We start from the raw sequence: 23,412 nt of genomic DNA on the forward strand, positions 1-23,412 counted from the left end.
CCCAACGTGGGTCCGAACCGCTTTACAGGAACCGCAGCGTCCGCTGAGTCCCTAACTAACACTTGGTACTAACGTGACAGGAACCCTAACCTAGGGCCTGTCCCTGTGGTACCGCAACCTAAAGTGGCTTTAGGGAAAACTCCTAGAGGCCTACCGGGGTTAATAACCTGCCCCCCTCCCCTAACTCTTCCCAGCCTTGACTGTACTTACTAAGACCTAACGAGTCCCAGCGCCTACAGCAGCAAGCTGTATCTCACTGGATGCTGCAGCCAACATGCTGCGCAACAAGGTGCCTGCCTGTCAGACCTCACAGCACTAACAGCCGTGACTCTGACAAGGCAGCACTCTACATTAAGGGCAGCGTCCCTATCTTGGGCCTCCCTAAGCATTTACCCACTAAACTAGTGGGGAGTTGGGGCCTACCTGGGGTGTAGGTACCTATATGGGGCAGGAGCTGCACTCGCTCCCCGCCCCCTTCCTTCCCTCACAGCTCCCTGACTCCAACTCTCTGTAACCTTTCTTTCCCAGCTCCCACTAATGTAAGTGGCAGGGTCCCTAACCTGAGGGCTGTCCCTGGCAACACTCACCTTACTGGGGAGCTGAGCTATCTCGGGCCCTGGGGGTGCTGGCCTAGTACAGGGAGTCCCTGACTCCTGTACCCTACCTCCTTCCCTGGGCTGCTCCGGTCTCTGACTGCCCAACGTGCTGCAACTGACAAAAACCCTGTCTGCACACAACATTGTTGCAACTCTGCAGCATGAGAATCTGCCAGCTCTATTGGCTTCAATGCTGCCTGTGACCAGCGTGAAAGTGCAGTCCCCAGAGGCTGCTGGGAATTGTAGTCCTTGGCACAGCTCTTTCCTATGGGGACCGCGTGCACGATCTTTACTGCGCATGTGCGACGCTGTAATGGCCGCCGCTACGCTTAACTGCGCCTGAGCAACCTCCCAGAGCTCCGGCACACTGGCGATGGCCACCGCTACCCTGGCCAACCTCTGCGCATTGCGCGAACCTCGCGCCACAACCAAGATGGCGGTGCCCACCGGGAGAAGTCGCCGTCCCCTTCCCCCACTGCCACAGGGGTAAGGCAGGGGGCAAAGGAAGATCAGGGGAACCGGGGGTGACCCCCTTACACATACATTACATACAATCTATTGAGGCATACACTGCATATCTCTATATCCATACTCTTCCTCTCGCTCTGTGTACACACACAACATATTCGCTATACACACACAAAATGGTGGCACACAGACAATAAGAAACGCACACAACACACATCAAAATCAAAATGGAGTTGTAACAGTTATCAGAACCAGGCACCAGACCCCACACCACCACACCCCTAAATCAACATAATGTTCAATTCAAATGTTGCATTTATGGAGGGGAGGAGTCAACTGTTGGCTGTGAGTTATTGGCCAATCCCCTGTCCTGTCTCTGTTGCTCATTAGGCCTCGTTCAGGGTGCAGGCTTCGGAGGGAGTGCGTGCTGACTTGCGTGCGGACGTGGGATACATTGTATTTAAAGTGAACTGTGGTTGTCATGGTAGCAGCTGCCCTGTCTCCGAAGTAGGGAGTTGACGCTGGCTACAGTTTCAATAAACAAAAAATTCATTTTTTTAAGCTGCAGCTGCGTCACTGTGACCTAGGCAGCCAATAAAATCATTCTTGAGAATGATTTCAAGACTGCAACTTGGATCCCTAACCTGCCGTCTGTAGCCCCTCCCCCTCCCCCTCAACTCATGAAAAAGTCTGCTGGGGAGGATGAACACACATCGCCCAGCAGACTGCCGCACTCTCTCCTGAACGCAATCCCTCCAACTCCTGCCTCTTGCACCCTGAACGAGGCCTAATGCTGATTGTCTGAAAGCAAAGACACTCAAAAATACACATTGTAATCTGCTTGAATGTGGCAGATTCATGCATGATTACAACAAATAACATTATGTACTCCTACAGCAGTCCTGCACAACTCATGTTGTAGTTAGCCACATAAAGGGCATGTTTTACGGATATTAGCAGTTCACCACAGATGCCTTAATTAGTGGCTCAGTATGAGTGATTCCTTCATTGAGGCAGCTGTGCACAAGTATGTAGTTAAACAAAACATGCCCTGTTTGCTGCGTTTTAACCCTGGGATTCTGCATGTCTGTGACAAAGCATTATTGTCAATGATGGGTGTATTATTACATCTTCTGACTATCATTCAATATTTTCACTATTATGTCTATATTTTGATGTATACCCATGTATGTTTTAGTTTATGTGCCACACATTTTAGATAAAGTTGCATTTTTTCAATGTGTTCTTTATTGCAAGCATTTCTGTGAACTTACAAAAACAGATAATTGATAGTACTCCATTATTCTATTATATTTAAAGGCAGGACCAGTTCCACAATTGGGCGACAATTATGGGAGGATGTTCGTCTATCTGCGTCAGCATGTGGAAATCAGGTCCGGACACTAAAAAATTGTAAAAAAAGTTTGACAATATCCGAAGAAATTTAAAGTACGCCATTCAATTTGGGCGGAGACATGCTTCCGGGACTGGAGGTGGACCACCGGGACACCTCTAATATTAACCCTTTTGGAGGAGATGTTGAGAGAAAAATTATTACCAGTTGTAATATCTGGTTTGCCTTGTGACAGTGATATAGGCGTATATGGCGAAACTTTTCCAGCAGGTGATTAATTTATCAATATTTCATGTTGTTTAGAAAAATGTTGAATAGAATGTGACAGTCTACAAAATGTCTTGTAATGTTGATTAAAATTTAACATACAGGATATTGACAAACTGTACAAGAACCATTACTGGTATGTTTTATCTTAGCAATTAATGTCAAAGAATCATTACTTATATTACTTATCCAATGTTATGTACTTACATACACATTTTGTCCCCTTTAGGTGCATTATTGGGTGACGTTAAACATGTATCATAATCTGATGTTAATAATTAAAATAAGGCTTCATACAATCCTAACCATGTAATTCCTCTAAAATACTTCCAGTTAAGCTTCTATCATTAACAAAAGTATTCTTGTCAAATGTATGCTTTCGTGTATTCATATAGTTACACCTGTGCATCACAACACCGAAGAAGAGGTGGCCACGTCTGATTCTTCTTTGGCATCATCACTTCTGGAAGGTGAGGCTATAATGTTATGATTCTAGAATGTGTGTATTTTAACGTTACAACAAACATATGGATGAACATAGATCACATGCACATGTTGGTGATATCGTTATACTTATTAATAGTAACTTGACAAATGTTGTTGCACTCATATAAATGTCACAAACAGATAACATGGTTTGTGAAGTAATGGCTCCCAAATTAGGCTGTGAACATTATAAACTTTGCTACTATATCAGGTCACTATGAATGTTTACATCTCAAATACAAATATTCTTAAATATTTGTGGCAATGCATATATATTTACTACACTAATGTTAGTATTTTATGTTCAGCATTACATACACACAAAATAGTTGTGTTTGCAAAAAAATTAGTACCCTTGGTATAGTAACATGTAATTAAACTTGTTGTATCTTTCATGGGCTTCAAAATATGGCCTATTACCACCATTCATTATGTTATAATATTATATGTTAACCATGTTTGCATAAAATGTGTATGTAAACATTAGTTATGCCATGAAACGACAGAGGGCATAATAGTGTAGTACGCTGCACTGAAAATGGAGGTAGTTTGTGCTTAACTATGCTTGCACTGGTCTTCTTTCTGCACACAGACTCAAGCAACCCATCTTGTCGTATATTATGTTTTTTGTGTCTCAACTGTCAAGAAGCATGCGTGTATAGAACTTCAACTACACTATTAGGTGTGTGTGTGTGTCTCTGTGTTGGTTGTTAATCCTGTTTTGTCAAAATGGTGGTGAAAAAGTATCCAATAATGTGTGCTTCTGTACTCTCTATGTTGTCACTTGCACTGTTGATCCTTTTAAAAAGTACACACACATGAAAATCAACACACACATTGTGATAATCCATGGCAGCACAGTTGGTTATGAAATGATGCAGGACAGCCTGTGTTTGTGCTTTCAGACTTGGTGATGTCACTGCTACCACATCCAGCAGCATAATGTAGCAAAGGAAAGATGTCAGTACAATGTAGACATTTGAATTTCTATGCAATCCCCTTTCTAAATATGTTGATTATTTATGTTGCAGGGGGTGTCGTAATAACTATTTATGATAGTGGTTATGTGCATAATAATTTACATCAAGACATATGTCACCATTCAGTCACTGAATCATGTTTAACTGTTGCTGAATAATGCCACAGACAAAGCTATTTTGCAAACGTTTTTGTTTACAATAATTTTTATTATGTCAAAACTCATATGTTTAAAAAACACATGCTGACATAAAAACATGTTATCAATGTCAAATGTTAATTGCCATTTATATCTTTAATACATAGAAATTGAATCTCCTGAACATCACAGTCCAGTATTAACAGAACCATGTCGATTACAACATGCCAGTAATCAACAAGACAGTTTGGCAGCAATTGATGCGTCCGAATCAAGGATGATATTAATCCAAAATACCCACCATCAGGAATTAATGGGAGTACACCAATGTATGGCATCAGAAATGCGGCAAATGAAAAAGATCATCATAAAAATCCCAGAAGAATTGCATATCATGAATAAGACATTCAAAACACTTGTGAACACTCTACTACAAGTGAATAATCTTCTTCCAGACTCTACAGGAAATGAAGGGCAGTTTAGCGGCAACAATGAAGGTTCTTTCTATGCAGGCATTTTGTCACCACAAACAGAGGTGTTAAATGTATCTAGTGATGACATATCCGAAGTAAGAAGCTTTAATCTTGAATCATCAACGAGGGTTGAACAAATGCAGACATCTAGTACAGATGATAATCTTCAAGAGGCACCTAAAAGGTCAACAAAAAAGAAAAGGTCAAATACAGAAACAGAACGAACTTCCCTTGCCTGGAAGACATTGTCCAATAATGGTCAACACTATACCCAGGCACAAGGTACACATGTCTATAACCAGGCTACAAATCTTACACTGTCTACCCAGGCCCAAAGTGCACCTGTCTTTACCCAGGCCCAAAGTGCACCTGTCTGTACCCTGACCCAAAGTACACCTGTCTGTACCCAGGCCCAAAGTGCACCTGTCTTTACCCAGGCCCAAAGTGCACCTGTCTGTACCCTGGCCTAAAGTACACCTGTCTGTACCAAGGCCTAAAGTGCACCTGTCTGTACCCAGGCCTAAAGTGCACCTGTCTGTACCCAGGCCCAAAGTGCACCTGTCTGTACCCAGGCCCAAAGTACACCTGTCTGTACCCTGGCCCAAAGTGCACCTGTCTGTACCCAGGCCCAAAGTGCACCTGTCTGTACCCAGGACCAAAGTGCACCTATCTTTACCCAGGCCCAAAGTGCACCTGTCTATAACCATCCTCAAATTCTTACAGTGTCTACCCAGGCCCAAGGTACAGATGTCTATAACCAGCCTCAAATTCTTACAGTGTCTACCCAGGCCCAAGGTACAGATGTCTATAACCAGCCTCAAATTCTTACAGTGTCTACCCATGCCCAAAGTGCACCTGTCTGTACCCTGGCCCAAAGTGCACCTGTCTGTACTGTGGCCCAAAGTGCACCTGTCTGTACCCAGGCACAAAGTGCACCTGTCTATAAGCATCCTCAATTTGTTCCAGTGTCTACCCAGGACAGATGTCTATAACCAGCCACAAATTCTTCCAGTCTCTACCCAGGCCCAAAGTGGACTTGTCTATAACCATCCTCAAAATCTTCCAGTGTCTACCCAGGCCCAAAGTGGACTTTTCTTTAACCATCCTCAATTTGTTCCAGTGTCTACCCAGGCCCAAGGTACAGATGTCTATAACCAGCTTCAAATTCTTCCAGTGTCTAGCCAGGCCCAAAGTGGAATTTTCTTTAACCATCCTCAAATTCTTCCAGTGTCTACCCAGGCCCAAAGTGGACTTGTCTATAACCATCCTCAAATTCTTCCAGTGTCTAGCCAGGCCCGAAGTGGACTTTTCTTTAACCATCCTCAATTTGTTCCAGTGTCTACCCAGGCCCAAACTGGACTTGTCTATAACCATCCTCAAATTCTTCCAGTGTCTACCCAGGCCCAAACTGGACTTGTCTATAACCATCCTCAAATTCTTCCAGTGTCTACCCAGGCCCAAAGTGGACTTGTCTATAACCATCCTCAAATTCTTCCAGTGTCTACCCAGGCCCTAAGTGCACCTGTCTATAACCATCCTCAAATTCTTCCAGTGTCTACACAGGCCCAAAGTGGACTTGTCTATAACCATCCTCAAATTCTTCCAGTGTCTACCCAGGCCCAAAGTGCACCTGTCTATAACCATCCTCAAATTCTTCCAGTGTCTACCCAGGCCCAAAGTGCACCTGTCTATAACCATCCTCAAATTCTTACAGTGTCTACCCATGGCCAGAGTGGTGCAGCAATTGTTCAGACACAAAGTGCAGCAGTCATTACCCCGAAGAAAAAAACAACTAAAAGAGGTGTTAAGCCTCAAACGAATGAAAGTGAGCCATCAAACAGGCCACTTACCTGTTCACAAATTAAAAAGACAAAATAAACGAAATTTTTATAATCTATATAGTTTTGTGTTGTTATTCAACAAAATACTTTCATGTTGTGTTCATGTTTGTTTAAAGTGTGTTGTGAATATGTATGTAGCTGAAATGGCAATTGTTTACATTAATACATGTAGTAGCATTATGACACGTGAATTTCTTAACATATAGTACTTGTGTAAAGGGTATAATATATAATTGTACATCCAAATTTAAGCCAACACTCATTTGCACATAGACTACTTTAATGCCCTACATTTCCAATTCATGCTGGCTACATGATTATGAAAATTTTATGTTAAATACATATGTAGTCAATAAAAATGCTAGGGCAGTGTTCAAAAGTGCATACAATTCACGTTACATGAAATTATTACCATCTTTTTATTTGCCTTTGTACATTAATATGTACATTCATTAATAGTAGCCGTAATATGCTACATTCACTCTTTATGTATTCATGTCATTATCATAGTTAAAATGACTACATTCGAAATTATGTTTCAGAGTTTATCTGTTAGAAATGTGTTGATTGAATGACATGTATAATAAATGTGTATGTACATTATATATATATATATATATATATACAGCTAAACCCCGTTATAACGCGCCTCGTTATACCGCGATTCGGTTGTAACGCGGTTTTCCCGTGGCTCCCGTTTAAAAAAAAAAAAAAAATTTAAAAAAAAAATTTTTTTTTTACATTTTTTTTTTGCACACTGCACACACTGCACACACTGCACACACTCACTGCACACACACTGCTCATTGCTCACACTGCCACACTGCACACACACTGCACACTGCACACACACTGCTCATTGCTCACACTGACACACTGCACACACACTGCTCATTGCTCACACTGCACACACTGACACACACTGCACACACACTGCACACTGCACACACTGACACTGCACACACACTGCACACACACTGCTCATTGCTCACACTGCACACACACTGCACACTGCACACTGCACACACACTGCTCATTGCTCACACTGCACACACACTGCTCATTGCTCACACTGCACACACTGACACTGCACACACACTGCACACACACTGCACACTGCTCATTGCTCACACTGCACACACACTGCACACTGCACACACACTGCTCATTGCTCACACTGCACACACACTGCACACTGCACACACACTGCTCATTGGACACACTGCACACACACTGCACACTGCACACACACTGCTCATTGCTCACACTGCACACACTGACACACTGCACACACACTCCTCATTGCTCACACTGCACACACTGACACACTGCACACACACTGCACACACACTTCACACTGCACACAATTATTATATAGAAATAAACAGACAACTGCACTTTAACAGATGTATTTTGCCTGTCTTGTGACTTTTGTTTCACAAAGTTAAGGGGGTGGGAAGTCATTGTGCTGTGGGGGTTGGGGGAGTGGCGGGGCCCTGCGCTGCGGCTACGGCGGGCCCTGTACTGCGGCGGGAGGGGGGGGGTTAGCGGTCTGTGTGTGAGTGCGAGTGCCTGTCTGTGTGTGTGTGTGTGAGTGCGTGAGTGCCTGCATGTGTGTGTGCGCGTGTGTGTGTATGAGTGCGTGAGTGCCTGTGTGTGTGTGTGTGTGTGTATGTGTGTATGTATGAGTGCTCCAGCCCGAGTCCGTGGAGGGAGGGGGGGGGGGGGGGAGAGTAGCGGGTCCCTCCTGCAGCCAGTGGAGGGAGGGACCCATAGAAATGAACAGCACTTGTGTTACCAAAAGATGAAGATGCTCATCTTGGCAATGAGGCTAGGCAGATTTCTGTACCAAAGAAAGATTACATGTCAGCAAGATTGTCATTTGTTGTTAAATACCCCACACGTTGCACATAGTGTTAGCATATTAAAGCGAGGCCTTTTTACCATGCTTAAGTTCTAAATACCTGGTCCCTCCTGCAGTCCGGGGAGGGGGGGGAGCGTAGCAGCTCCCTCCTGCAGTCCGGGGAGGGGGGGGGGGAGAGTAGCAGCTCCCTCCTGCAGTCCGTGGAGGGAGGGGGGGAGAGTAGCGGGTCCCTCCGCTCAAGCCACGCCCCCCCTCCCTGTCAAACCTCCCACCTCCCGCTCCGGCTCTTACACTTACTTACACACACACTCAGACACTTACACACACTCACAGACACTTACACACACTCACACCCACATACACACACCCATACACACACACACACTTTCTCTCCCATATATACATACACACACACACTCTCTCACTCTACACAGACGGGGGGTGGGGTCGGAGCAGAGGAAAGGCCGCGACCAGCACCACCACCCGCTCCCCCCCCCTCCTCCCGCGCAGGCAGCGGGAGCGCCAGGGACAGCGGTGGGGAGAAGAAACCCCCCGCTACCACCTCCATGCAGGCAGCGGGATCTGAGGTAAGCGGCGACCTGAGGGACATCCCCGCTCCCATCTCCTGCCCCGCGGCCTGTCCCGCGGTGACAGGGGGAAGCGGGGACAGGAGGGACATCCCCGCTCCCATCTCCTGCCCCGCGGCCTGTCCCGCGGTGACAGGGGGAAGCGGGGACAGGAGGGACATCCCCGCTCCCATCTCCTGCCCCGCGGCCTGTCCCGCGGTGACAGGGGGAAGCGGGGACAGGAGGGACATCCCCGCTCCCATCTCCTGCCCCGCGGCCTGTCCCGCGGTGACAGGGGGAAGCGGGGAGCGGAGGGACATGCCTGCTCCCATCTCCTGTCCCGCGGGATGAATATGCGCTAAAGCGCGGCGGCCATTTTTTTTTCTCGCGACCCCGTTAGTAACGCGGTGGTCTCGGGGTGGACCCCGAGACCCGCGTTATAACGGGGTTTAGCTGTATATATATATATTTTATATATACTAGCTGAGAGACCCGGCGTTGCCCGGGATGTAATGTTCCCGCTCCTCTCTCTCTCCTCTCTCTGTTTGTCCCCCATTCACATCAATCCAGTCCCCCCCTCCCTCCTTTACAGCTCTGTTTGTCCCCCTTTACAGCTTCATGCAGTGTGTGTGCGTCAGTCATTGTGTGTGCGTCAGTCAGTCACTGTGTGTGTGCGCGCGCGCGCGTCAGTGAGTGTGACGCAGAAACACAAACACACACACACAGACTGACGCACACACACACAGTCAGTGTGTGCGTGTGTCTCAGTCAGTGTGTGCATGCGTGTGCGCCTCAGTCAGTGTGTGCGGCAGTCAGTCTTTGTGTGCGCGTCAGTCAGTGTGTGCGTGCGTGCGGCAGTCAGTCAGTCAGTGTGCGTGCGTCAGTCACGGTGCGTGTGTGTGTGTGGGGGTGTGTGTGCGCGCGCGCGTCAGTCAGTGTGTGTGTCAGTCAGTGTGTGTGTCAGTCAGTGTGTGTGTCAGTCAGTGTGTGTGTCAGTCAGTGTGTGTGTTTGTCAGTCAGTTTGTGTGTTTGTCAGTCAGTGTGTGTGTGTGTCAGTCAGTGTGTGTCAGTCAGTGTGTGTGTCAGTCAGTGTGTGTGTGTGTGTGTGCGCGTCAGTCAGTGTGTGCGCGTCAGTCAGTGTGTGTGTCAGTCAGTGTGTGTGTGTGTGCGCGCGTCAGTTAGTCTGTGTGTGTGTGTGTGTTTGTGTGCGTCAGTCAGTGTGTGTGTGTGTCAGTCAGTGAGTGTGTGTGTCAGTCTGTGTGTGTGTGTCAGTCAGTCAGTCAGTGTGTGTGTGTGTGCGTGCGTCAGGGTGTGTGTGTGTGTGGCTGTCAGGGGTTGTGTGCGTGCGGCTGTCAAGGGTTTTGTGCGTGCGTCAGTACGTGTGTGTGTGTGCGTGCGTCAGTGAGTGTGTGCATGCGTCAGTCAGTGTGTGTGTGTGCGTGCGTCAGTCAGTGTGTGTGTGTGCGTCAGTCAGGGTTTGTGTGCGTGCGCCAGTCAGGGTTTGTGTGCGTGAGTCAGGGTGTGTGCGTCAGTCAGGGTGTGTCTGCGTGCGCCTGTCAGGGTTTGTGTGCGTGCGTCAGTCAGTCAAAGGGCAGACGCGGGGGGGGGGGGTGAAGGGCAGGCGTGGGGGGGGGTGAAGGGCAGGCAGGGGGGGGTGAAGGGCAGGCAGGGGGGGGTGAAGGGCAGGCGGGGGGGTGAAGGGCAGGTGTAGGGGGGGGTGAAGGGCAGGGGTAGGGGGGTGAAGGGCAGGGGTGGGGGGGGTGAAAGGCAGGGGTAGGGGGGGTGAAGGACAGGGGTAGGGTGGGTGAAGGGCAGGGGTAGGGGGGTGAAGGGCAGGGGTGGGGGGGGTGAAAGGCAGGGGTAGGGGGGGTGAAGGACAGGGGTAGGGTGGGTGAAGGGCAGGGGTAGGGGGGGTGAAGGGCAGGGGTAGGGGGGGTGAAGGGCAGGGGTAGGGGGGGTGAAGGGCAGGGGTAGGGGGGGTGAAGGGCAGGGGTAGGGGGGGTGAAGGGCAGGGGGTGGGGGTGAAGGGCGGGGGTGAAGGGCAGGGGTGGGGGTGGGGGTGAAGGGCAGGGGTGTCAGGGTGTGTCTGCGTGCGCCTGTCAGGGTTTGTGTGCGTGCGTCAGTCAGTCAAAGGGCAGACGCGGGGGGGGGTGAAGGGCAGGCGTGGGGGGGGTGAAGGGCAGGCAGGGGGGGTGAAGGGCAGGCAGGGGGGGGGTGAAGGGCAGGCAGGGGGGGGTGAAGGGCAGGCGGGGGGGTGAAGGGCAGGTGTAGGGGGGGGTGAAGGGCAGGGGTAGGGGGGGTGAAGGGCAGGGGTAGGGGGGTGAAGGGCAGGGGTAGGGGGGGTGAAGGGCAGGGGAGGGGGGGGTGAAAGGCAGAGGTAGGGGGGGTGAAGGACAGGGGTAGGGTGGGTGAAGGGCAGGGGTAGGGGGGGTGAAGGGCAGGGGTAGGGGGGGTGAAGGGCAGGGGTAGGGGGGGTGAAGGGCAGGGGTAGGGGGCGGGGGTGAAGGGCAGGGGTAGGGGCGGGGGTGAAGGGCAGGGGTGGGGGTGGGGGTGAAGGGCAGGGGTGGGGGCGGGGGTGAAGGGCAGGGGGAAGGGCAGGGGTGGGGGGGTGAAGGGCAGGGGTGAAGGGCAGGGGTGGGGGGGGGGGTGAAGGGCAGGGGTGAAGGGCAGGGGTGTGGGGGGTGAAGGGCAGGGGTGGGGGGTGAAGGGCAGGGGTGGGGGGGTGAAGGGCAGGGGTAGGGGTGGTGAAGGGCAGGGGTAGGGGGTGTGAAAGGCAGGGGCAGGGGGGTGAAGGGCAGGGGGTGAAAGGCAGGGGCAGGGGGTGAAGGGCAGGGGCAGTGGGTGGGGGGCAGGGGCTGAAGGGCAGGGGCAGGGGATGAAGGGCAGGGGGTGAAGGGCAGGGGGTGAAGGGCAGGGGCTGAAGGGCAGGGGCTGAAGGGCAGGGGCTGAAGGGTGGGGGCTGAAGGGTGGGGGCAGGGGGGAAGGGCAGGGGCAGGGGTAAAGGGCAGGGGCAGGGGGGAGGGCAGGGGGGTTTGAAGGGCAGGGGGGTGAAGGGCAGGGGGGGTGAAGGGCAGGGGGGTGAAGGGCAGGGGGGGGTGAAGGGCAGGGGGGGGTGAAGGGCAGGGGGGGTGAAGGGCAGGGGGGTGTGAAGGGCAGGGGTAGGGAGGGGTGAAGGGCAGGGGATGAAGGGCAGGGGGTGAAGGGCAGGGGCTGAAGGGCAGGGGCTGAAGGGCAGGGACTGAAGGGCAGGGGCTGAAGGGTGGGGGCAGGGGGGAAGGGCAGGGGCAGGGTTAAAGGGCAGGGGCAGGGGGGAGGGCAGGCGGGGTTGAAGGGCAGGGGGGTGAAGGGCAGGGGGGGGTGAAGGGCAAGGGGGGTGAAGGGCAGGCGGGGGTGAAGGGCAGGGGGGTGAAGGGCAGGGGGGGTGAAGGGCAGGGGTAAGGGGGTGAAGGGCAGGGGTAGGGGGGGTGAAGGGCAGGGGTAGGGGGGGTGAAGGGTAGGGGGGGTGAAGGGCAGGTTGGGTGAAGGGCAAGGGTAGGGGGGGTGGGGAAGGGCAGGGGTAGGGGTGAAAGTGAGGCACAAATTGTTGGCAGGAGTAAAATGTCCACACACACACACATCCGAGGAGGCTGCTTGGCCCCCCAGCGGCTGGGGAGTTAAGGTAGCGCCGGGGTGTTAAGGTAGCGCTGGGGAGTTAAGGGAGCGCCGGGGAGTTAAGGGAGCGCCGGGGAGTTAAGGGAGCGCCGGGGAGTTAAGGGAGCGCTGGGGAGTTAAGGTAGCGCCGGGGAGTTAAGGGAGCGCCGGGGAGTTAAGGTAGTGCCGGGGAGGTAAGGGAGCCGGTTAAGAGTGAGGGGGGAGGAACCTGCAGTTGGCGGCAGGGGCAGGAGGGCCGCGCTTCCCCTCCGTCCGGGAGCCGGTGCAGGGCGGCACACGTGATGGGGGGGGAGTGTGTGTGTGTGTGTGTCTCCGTCTCTCCTTTGGCCCGTTACTCCGCCTACGGCCAATGAGAGGTGTGCGGGGGCGGGCGGGCCAAGGGAGCAATCTCATTGCCCTGGCCCAAGGTCCAATGGGATTGCCGCTAGGGACACAGGGAGACACATACAGACATAGACACATAAGACGATTTCACAAATATATAGTAGATATATACATATACACACACACACACACACACATGTATGTATGTATATATCTATGTGTATATGTATATAGATATGAATGTGTGTATATATATATATATACACACACATTCATATCTATATACATATACACATAGATATATACATACATACATACATGTGTGTGTGTGTGTGTGTGTGTGTGTGTGTGTGTGTATATGTATATATCTACTATATATTTGTGAAAGCGTCTTATGTGTCTATGTCTGTATGTGTCTCCCTGTGTCCCTAGCGGCAATCCCATTGGACCTTGGGCCAGGGCAATGAGATTGCTCCCTTGGCCCGCCCGCCCCCCGCACACCTCTCATATATATATATACAGTGTTCGACAAACCTATACATTTGCGCGCCCCGGGCGAGTGGATTTAACATCGTGGCGAGCTCCTATTGGCCCAAGCAGCACACGTTTGGTACTAGGTGGCGAGTAGATTTTTTTGTGTGGTGAGTAGATTTTTTGGTGATTTGTCGACCACTATATATATATATATATATATATATATATATATATACCCACCCACGTGTGTGTGTATATATATATATACCCACCCACATACGTGTGTGTATGTATATGTATGTACACTCACACGTGTGTGTGTGTGTGTGTGTGTGTGTGTGTGTGTGTGTGTGTGTGTGTGTATATATATATATGTGTATATATATATATATTTATATATACATATATACAATCACACATACGTGTGTGATAATATATACATTTATGTATTTTGCTTTACTATATGTGTTTAACAAAATGTCGTATGTATCTGTTCTGGCATATGTGTGTTATAATGAATAGAAAGACACAGTGATCTTAGTTCCCACTAAATTTTAAAAAAATGCTAAAGTAAACACACTTTTGGTGAACATTAATTGGGTAAACATTGCATTACTAATCTTTAATTATTAAATAAAGATGTCTTACGGAACTATTTGACCATGGTTGTATTTATAAACACCTGTTTGTGGGAGTTTTGAAGCTTTTAAAAGTGCTTTTTGTTTTGTAACCTTGAAAATCACGTCACATTGATAAAAAGTATCCAATTGTGTATTTGCAAGAGAAGCTTAGAATTTGTCATTATTAACTGCAATTTACAAGGGAAAAGACATGGCTTCAAGTGTTAGACGACCAATAAAATTTTTAATTTTTGAAGCAATAGAATTACAGCAAGATAAGAAAACGACTTTACATCAAATTTATGCTTTCATACAAGACAAATATAATGACTCACAAGACACAAGAAAATCCTAAGCAATGGAAATTATCAGTACGTTACAACTTAACAAGGAATCAATGGTTTGAAAGAGTCTACCCCCGGTCTGGTGAAATCTACTCTTGCTGGAAAGTTGTGGATTCTATGAAGATTACTTTAGAACATGGAACATATCTTCTGCTAAACAGCTTTTTTGTACGTAATCCCCATTACAACCAACGCCCACAGAGTGCTGTCTCCTACCAAAACCAACAGCAGTGCTTACCACAATCTCACATGCAATGTGGAGGTAACTACAATGGTATGTTGCCTAATGTTCATGGTACAAACATGTGTGTATGGGAAAACAGAGAACCTGTGTACCTGCCTCAGTCCGTGTCCTGGCAAAGAAATGGGGAACTACCATATGACGGTGTCACAGAGATGTATGTGCCTCAGCATCCCAGGATTGATTCAACGATTGGCAATCCGTATCTGTATTGCAGCAGCGGCGGGGGTGCCCAGCACCATTGAGTGGCGGTGCTTACACGCACAGCGCAGTGCGCGCCGTGCACGCAAACATTACTGTGACCGCGGCTTTAATTTTAGCACTGTGTTTAACCTTGCAGTACAGCGGGCCTGTTAAATGTGCGCCGACGCATGTAGTCGTCCATGAGTGACTTGGGGGCAGGTGTTACCTCGCACTGTGCACACAGATGCAAGCGCTATGCAAGTCACTGTGACCGCAGCATAACACAACTTATAATGGAAGCATGTGTACCTTATGCGTTAACATGTACACTGATTTACAGCATAATAAAAAATATTCAGAATAACATAAACATTGCGATGCAAATGGTGAAAAGTATATCCTTTGTATTTCAGAAATATCACTCTGACATGGACTCACAATCAATGAATTTACCTGGCTACACAAAGAGAGTTTGCTGATTTGAGACGTGTCTCACAGTTTAAATGAATGTTACTATGGTTGCAAACACTAATGCTGATGTAATCAGTGACGCTTATTTCTGTTGTAGTGAATGTAACTTCATCATTTAACTATTAGTGATGTTACATTTCGTTATTCATAACATTAATGACATTTATACTCATACTAACTCTATCATAATATGTAACTTTTTAACAATAATTTTAATTATGTTGACTACATTTATTTAGAATTATTGCATTATGTATATGATTTCCATAAGTTGGACATATAGCATTAACTATAACAAAAGTGACTTGATAATATTTTGAACATCATGTTTCTTCACAGTTAATGAAATGCATGACAAATGAAACTTTGAACATGTATATTTTTTTTACAATAATGTTCATATAAGTATTAGCAAAAATTTCCAAGCTTCGAACATTATAAATTACAACATGTAACATTTGCCAGCTGAGCTTACAGATCACACATTATGTATACTTTTTTAAACAATCCATATATTAGCTACACATTTTCATGGTTGTTAACATTCACGTTCATAATATGTAATTCATCAACAGATATATCAAAATAAGATACAAATAAGATACAAATGCAATCCTAGCATAGGATTTTGATGAACATTACAATTAGTTACACTGTTGTTGACAACTAAGAATCAGCACTAAAATTATTTTAGTTCAAGTTAGGACAATGAGTGTGATGACATCACATATTTAGTTAGAACACTAGTGAAGGTTGATAACATTTTCTCGTTCTTTCACTCACATACACCAGCAACAGAGATTAACAAAGGCTACACAGATTTGTATTGAAAGCTTTGCAAAAACATACACAAATGGAGCTTCAATCATGTTGACTTGTGCTAAATCAAAGTAGTCATGTAGCATCAGTTGTTGCTGTATCCACGGATTGGTTCATATATGCATCCTTAACCATGAACTCAGTTATTGTGCAAGTCTCGCATTTCTTAGCAATAATGTGCAGGAATTTTGACATCTACACTATGAAATATTGATAACAAGCATATAGGACAGCAAGCATTAAATATAATTTGTATTTGGACAAAATTGATCATTCATGCATACATGATATAAGCCAAAACTGTTATATTAGTTAAATATTACATATTAAAAATATACATACCATATTAAGATGTGCTTGCCCAAAGAACACAGATGTTAAATGTGAGGAGGAGGAGAACAAACACTATCCTATGATGATAAGAAGGTGACACATGTCATTCAACCACACTTTCATGACAGTATTTCATAATATTCATATCTACCTTGTTGGTTACCTGAAAAATAGGTGTCGATCACATTCTGACGTTTCTCGACACCACTGGCTGTCTGCTCATTGTCACCTGCAGCATATACGGGATGCTCTTCCTCAAGCCCCTCCCCTATGTCGTCTTCAAGGTTATGACGCAATGCTATATTGTGCAGAATGCAACAACAAATGACAATGTCAGAAACCTTCTCAGGCTTATACTTTAATGCACCGCCAGTTTTATCTAAACACCTGAACCGACTTTTCAACAGTCCAAATGTACGCTCGATAACTGACCGAGTGGATATGTGTGCAACATTATATCGGTCCTCTGCAGGTGATTGCGGATTAGCCAATGGTGTCAAAAGCCATGGTCAGATCCCGTAACCTGAGTCACGTATAATAGAGCGTGAAAATTAATGTACAGACGAAACATTGTATTAATGTTGTCACATATGTTTCATTGTCAATTTAGATTATTGTTGAAGCCAAAATATTTCTGAATTTATATTTCATGTCCCATGTCTGAGATGATATCTAAACATGCACATATATCATGTTCACACAATAAAAACATATTTCAATAATGATCACTTACACAATCATATGTAGTATATGGCAAATTTGCATTAGGTGACGATACCGATGTTGTATTACAATATGTGAAATTATATATCTCAAGTAACACATGGATTGTTGGGTACTTGTGTTGTAGTGTTATTGTGTGTGTGGGTGTAGGTGGACATATTAGTAAATATCTATCCAATGCATTATTATGCTAAATAGAATATGAAAAGAGCACAATCATTATGTTAAATATTATTTGCCATTATGAGAAAAAGCTCATTTCAAAAAAACAATTTTATAAGTGACCAAATTAGACATGATGACATATGTATGTTAACACTTCGGAATATGTACTCACCCACCAGCCAACCATGCCCAAAATTCCCATTTTCAAAGGCATGGAAAACTGATGAGTTTCTAAGGATAGATGAATCATGGCTGGAACCACAGAATCTGGCTACCACATTCATTATCTTCATCGTGGCATTGCATACCACCTGCACATTCAGGGAATGGTAGTGTTTCCTATTACGGTATGCATGCTCACTCTGACTAGGCAGGATCAAGGCAACATGGGTGCAATCGATGGCACCCATCACACATGGCATCTCGGCTATGTTATAAAGCCATTTCTGACTTCCAGCCACTCTGTCTGGTCTCTAGGAAAATTAATATAATTCCTAGCGCGTCTAGTCAGTGCACACAGAAATTGGCTAAAGGCCCGCGAGAATGATGACTGCGAGACCCTGCCCACTATGCCCACAGTTGTTTGAAAAGACGCAGAAGCCTAAAAATGTAATGAGCACAGCATTTTAACAAGACCAGGGACTGCACGACCTCTGCTTGTTACACTATCCAAATCTGGTCTTAATTCTTCGTAAAGAACTAAGATTGCTGCTGAACTCAATCTATAACGACTTATAATCTCCTCCTCACTCAGCCCATCTAAAAGTGTTCTTTCACGGTACACATGTGGACGGGCTACCCACACGTCTCTCCTCTGTCTTCTCCTCCTATCCCTCTCCTGTCCCTCTCCTCTCCCTCTCACATCCTGTCTATTTTGTCCCTCCTGCAAAACAAGCTCCGCCTTCTCATCAGCAAACGTCTGGTTTGCATATTCATGTCGACGTCACAAGGAGGGTTGATTGTTCCTCCTTTAAATACATATGTGATTAGGTCACGTGACTGAATTAAATTAACCTGTTGTCTAAATATATTAGCATTTTGAAGCCATATTACTGTTGGCGAACAATGAGTAACTGTTAATTTGCACATAAAAACATTGTGAGGTTATAATGAGACATGTTTGTAAATGACTATACAACATTGGTTACAACAAGGTAACAACACATTCAAAATGCTTTCAATTTTTATGTACACAAGTGTGTGCAATAACATTTCTTTACATGAATGTAGAGAAATATATAAAAGCACATTGCCGGATGATGGTGTTTATTAAGAATATTTGTGTCATTTCACACACTTGTTTGTGCTTCAAATAATATCCGTCAATACTAAAATTAAGTATAATGTGAATTCATTATTTACTATATCCATATCTCATTTGTGATGTCATTGTTGTCTGAAGAACAGTAGTAACATGCAAGTGTTGCAGTGCATTGTGTGCAATGTATTCATGGAATGTTAATGTGTGTACACAATTGGTAACAGTATTGTTTCTGTACTACACAGAGGGCGTGACTACAAAACATGTAAATATTAGCAATATGCATAATGTGTGAGTTGCAACATGCTTTTAACATTATAAACATTATGAAATAAATGTCAACATTTTCAAAACGAGCCTTGTTATTATTATAAGGTATTTCATGTTAATGAAGTATATAATTTGTTATGTTGACAAACATGATTCATCTTATATGAAGTGTTCCTTTAAGAGACTAGCCAAAGACTTACCATTAATAATACATTGATTTATTCTGTAACTAATCATAGCAGTAAAAACTGATATATTTAAAACATCATACACGTAAAAGGTTACACTATTATGTCAATAACATGAACTAGTTAATGTAACAAATCATGTATTTCAAAGACCACAGAATCAATAATACAAACTAATATGTGTTAGCCCCATTGACAGCATGCTAACAATATATATTTCTAGAAGCATTTTTTTTCTAAGTGCCGATCCACCGCTCATCAGCAGCCTCTCACCATCAACTTGCCAACTTTTTCTTGCGTGGCTGATTCGCCATAAAAACGCCATTCTAGAGTGGCGAATAGCTGCGCTAAGCTACTCGCCACTACTAGAATACAGCGTGGTGGAAAATGTGTCTATTTTAGGCGGAAAGTGCCTTCTCGCCTTGCCACCGGCGGAAAAAAAAAACGCCGTCAAAAACGCGTTTTTTTTATTTTCGCCACTTTCTCGCCCCTTACTGAATAGGGGTAGGCATTTTTGACGGGAAACTGGCGAGAATTGCCTTTCCGTCGCTTACTACATGAATCCCTAAGTATCTCGGGGAGGAGGGGGTCCCCAGAGCTGAAATTAACGAGGTTCAGCTGCGCATCTCCTGCTTCCCACCTAGGGAGGGGGTGGGGGTGTATAGGATAGAAAAGGATTAGTCATTAGTAGAAATCGAATAGCATCCTTCAAGCAGACCCGAAATTGTTTTAGAACTAAAAGTAAAAGCATTGGAGACAGACACATCTGCAGGCCTCGGGGGACGACACAGCAGAATGGTAGACTGTGGATGTCATACCACAGACCAAAAACAGAGGCACCTATAACCCAGAACCCAGCCATAAGAAACCAGCCGATGTGTATATGTAGCCAGGTACCCTCCAGTCTCCCCATGCTCCCGGTTTCCCCCCCCCTCTCCTTACCATCAGAGATGTGCGGCAGGGTGACGGAGTTGCTGGCGGTTCCCTCCGCAGGGCGCCGCCATGTTGGTGTATGCGCGCGCATGCACGGTGAGAGGTTGCGCATGAGCAGGGCAACTCCGCGGCGGCCATTTCAAGGGGCGCACGAGTGCAAGCTGCAGAGCGGCAGCTATTAGAGGGAGAGCATGAGGCTCCCTATGTTAATAGCTGCAGATAGAACTACAAGCCCCATAATGCTCAGGGGCAGTGACACCACCTGACACCAGGGAGCCAGTAGGGCTGCAGGATTCTGCTGGAATAGCAGGAAAGACTACTCTATGCTGGAACAGGAAGCAGTCAGTAAAGACCAGGAGCCTGAAGTTGCAGGTTAGGTCCACGGAGCAGTGCTCCAGGGACTAGGGCAGAGGTCAAAACCCCAGGGCCCAGTTAGTTCCCTGAGTCACTGTAGAGGTGCTGAGAGTGCTGTATAGGGAAAGCCTTGTTGCAGGGACGTTTTCACATAACTTGAGAGAGGTTATGCTGCAGGACATTGCCTGATTGCCAGTGCAGCCAGAGGGCTGGCAGAGTATCTGACTCCATAGCAGAGACAGTGTGCAGAGGATCATCCAGCTGAGGATCCCTCCCCTGTGGAGTCAGCGTGTGCATCCATTTCTGCAGAGAGCAGCGCAGTGCGGCATGGGATCACGTGGCGGTGTTGCAGAGTCAGCAAGGATTCTCCTTGTTAGGATCTTAACCAGGAAGGTATTATATTTAAGTGCACCAACAGGCCCCAATACAGGGAAGCTCTGTCCCTCACACTTACACTGACTTTCTAGCTGGTGGACACTAAGAGGTTAAGTGCCCTGGCACAGTGGTACACAAGGGACTAAGGTGATACAGGACTGTGTATAAGCACATACCCAGTTCCATATGGTGATGATATATATGCTGTGTCTGCAGAGTGATGCTATGTTGGTTATGTACTAAGGATTATTATTATTCTCATCAGTAAATACTGTTTATCCAATCACGTGTGGTATTGTATATGTGGGTTCTGATAAGGGACCACTCTCATCACGATGGGATCCCTTATCAGTGGAGGCGCTGCACCGAGGGTAAGTACACCCCAGGCTCCCAGTGCCGGAGGCTCAGGACACAGCTTAGCCTCACAGGTGAATGCAGCATTAGTAGTACCGTCCCCCAGGGGTTCACCCGCTACATATATATAGATATACAACTGCTGGACACGCCTAACAAACTTGCATAACAAAAGGAGGCATCAGGAAATGGAAAATAGGTTCTGCAAATTCAGAATGTACATAGAAATTAGACTGGCTGTGTCCTGTGTGAAGTAATAATACAAATAGAGTTACTATAAAAGGTAGGTTAGAAGAAGCACACCAAAGACTAGGATAGAGTCCAAACAACTTCTATTTGTATTCAATACATCAGAGCCAGTGAGCACAGTGACGTTTCAGGACCAACTGTCCTTTCTTCAGACCAAACACCTAAGGCTGAGGACACGCTGCGGTCGGCGGAGCGCGCAGCCGCGTGCTCGTCACTCACCTGCCCATGACTTCCTCCCGAGCCGGCCCCAGTCCCTCTTCACTGCAAGTCTCACTACGCGCTGTGACGCATCAGCCGCCAGGGGATGCAAGAGGATTGTGATCTCGAGCGGTGACGCGTCACGTGGTGCGCTGGTGAGCCTATCAGCGGGGGGTGGGGGTCTGGAGCTGTCAGAGCTTCACCCACCTCCAAAAGGTGGGGTTGTTTTTTTTTAGTTTGGCCGGCTCAGTTTCATTCAGATTCCTTGTACAACCATTGTTGGCTCTATGGGGGATGGGGGGGGGGGCTTGCGGGGGGTGGAGGAGAAAATGCTGAGCTCCGTGTGTTGCTGTGTTTAGTTTGGCCGGCGTCAATCAGAGGGGCACTTATTTGGCTACAAGTTATGTTGTTGTTACCACGTTTATTTGCAGCAGGACAGATCCCCACGCGCAAATCCTGCACCAGCTTTCTGTAAGAAATATGTCCGCGCCCACCCGACCCATTTTGGCCACGCCTCCCCGCGCCAAAAAAAGTTACCTGTCGACCGCAGATCGCGGTGCCGTGACTTGCACGCACCACCGACAAGCAAGGCGGCCGTGCGGGCGCGTGCAGCGGGGCCTTAGCCTTACATGTGATTCTACATAAGCACCTATAATTACCCCTGCAGGGTTAGTGAAATCACTTACCCCCAGCACCACCTGTGATACAGGGCTGAGTATACACTGCAGCCTAATTACTTCCTGGTCTGACGTCATGTTGCTAAGCAACATAGCTAATATCAACAGAATAGGGAAGAGAAAGCATGGCACTGTGCAGCTAGGCTGCTGGGCAGCATGGAACACTGAAATAAAGGATATAACACTCCAAATATGTAATTTATCCACAAAGGGTAACTGGTAATAAACAGGAGCAGCAATAACAGCACTTAGTGTCCTTATCTTGCATGAAGTCCAGTATCATACGAAACAAAGAAAACAAGAAGCAAACAGCGCACTGCCAGGGAGTCAGGTGGTGAAAAAAAGTTGATCCTATTTATTTCAGTACATCACCGATAAAAACATCACCCCAGAAGGGGAACAAAAAGCCTCCTACGCATTTCGGACGGGTAGGTCCTTTATCAAGGAGTAGACTGATTTAACATTGGATGAAGTTATTCAACGGTCGAGCACCCTTCTTCTCCCTTTCCCCTCATACGAAACAAAGCTGCAAGCAAAAGCGGTTACTGTTAAAGCATAATACAAGCATATTGACATATTAAGTAAAGCTAGCCAAACGGGTTAATAATTAATTATCATGGCAGATAGACCCCACGAGAGCAGCACCAAAGATAGAGAATCTCAAGTACAGCTAGCAAGGGGTTAATATGGCAGAATAGTGCAAGGCATAAGGATACCAGTGGACAGTGGCTAGGGACAGCAATCTCAAACACACACCTGTATATCACATGTTGGTACAACGACCCTTAGCAGTCATGGTCCAGAGGAGACAGATGGTTATAAACCACGTCCCTATTGGTGCCACCCGCATAAAGTTGGATCTATCATAGAGACTGACCTTTAGCCTAAGAACCAGTGTAGTTCCAGTCTTTCGTTTAAGCCTCTTGGGCATACTGTATCAAGTATGAAGGTCCATTTCGCCTCTTTCTGCAGGAGAATTCTTTCTCTATCTCCACCCCTACGAAGGGGCTTTACATGATCTATGATCTGGTACCTTAATTGTGCAGGATTGTGTCCCTTTTCTCGGAAATGCCGAGCCACAGATGTATCAGATAGCACATTCTTTATATTACTTTTATGCTGTGATATGCGCTCCTTAAGCGGATTTATAGTCTTCCCCACATACAACATCCC

The 23,412-nt window shown here is 46.8% G+C and overlaps 1 long non-coding RNA gene across 2 annotated transcripts in view; it reads right to left on the reverse strand.

The window, feature by feature from the left end:
- Positions 1-4,416: 4,416 nt before the first annotated feature.
- LOC142486903 (uncharacterized) overlaps positions 4,417-23,412 on the reverse strand; it is a 32,911-nt gene continuing 13,915 nt past the window's right edge. For both annotated transcript variants that reach the window (XR_012799078.1, XR_012799077.1), the window contains exons 2-4: positions 16,656-16,790; positions 16,502-16,569; positions 4,417-4,938 (exon numbers count right to left, since the gene is read on the reverse strand). This is a non-coding gene — a long non-coding RNA (uncharacterized LOC142486903). The remainder of the gene's footprint in view (positions 4,939-16,501; positions 16,570-16,655; positions 16,791-23,412) is intronic.

This window comes from Ascaphus truei, chromosome 2 (assembly GCF_040206685.1).
Source record: "Ascaphus truei isolate aAscTru1 chromosome 2, aAscTru1.hap1, whole genome shotgun sequence".
Taxonomy (NCBI): domain Eukaryota; kingdom Metazoa; phylum Chordata; class Amphibia; order Anura; family Ascaphidae; genus Ascaphus; species Ascaphus truei.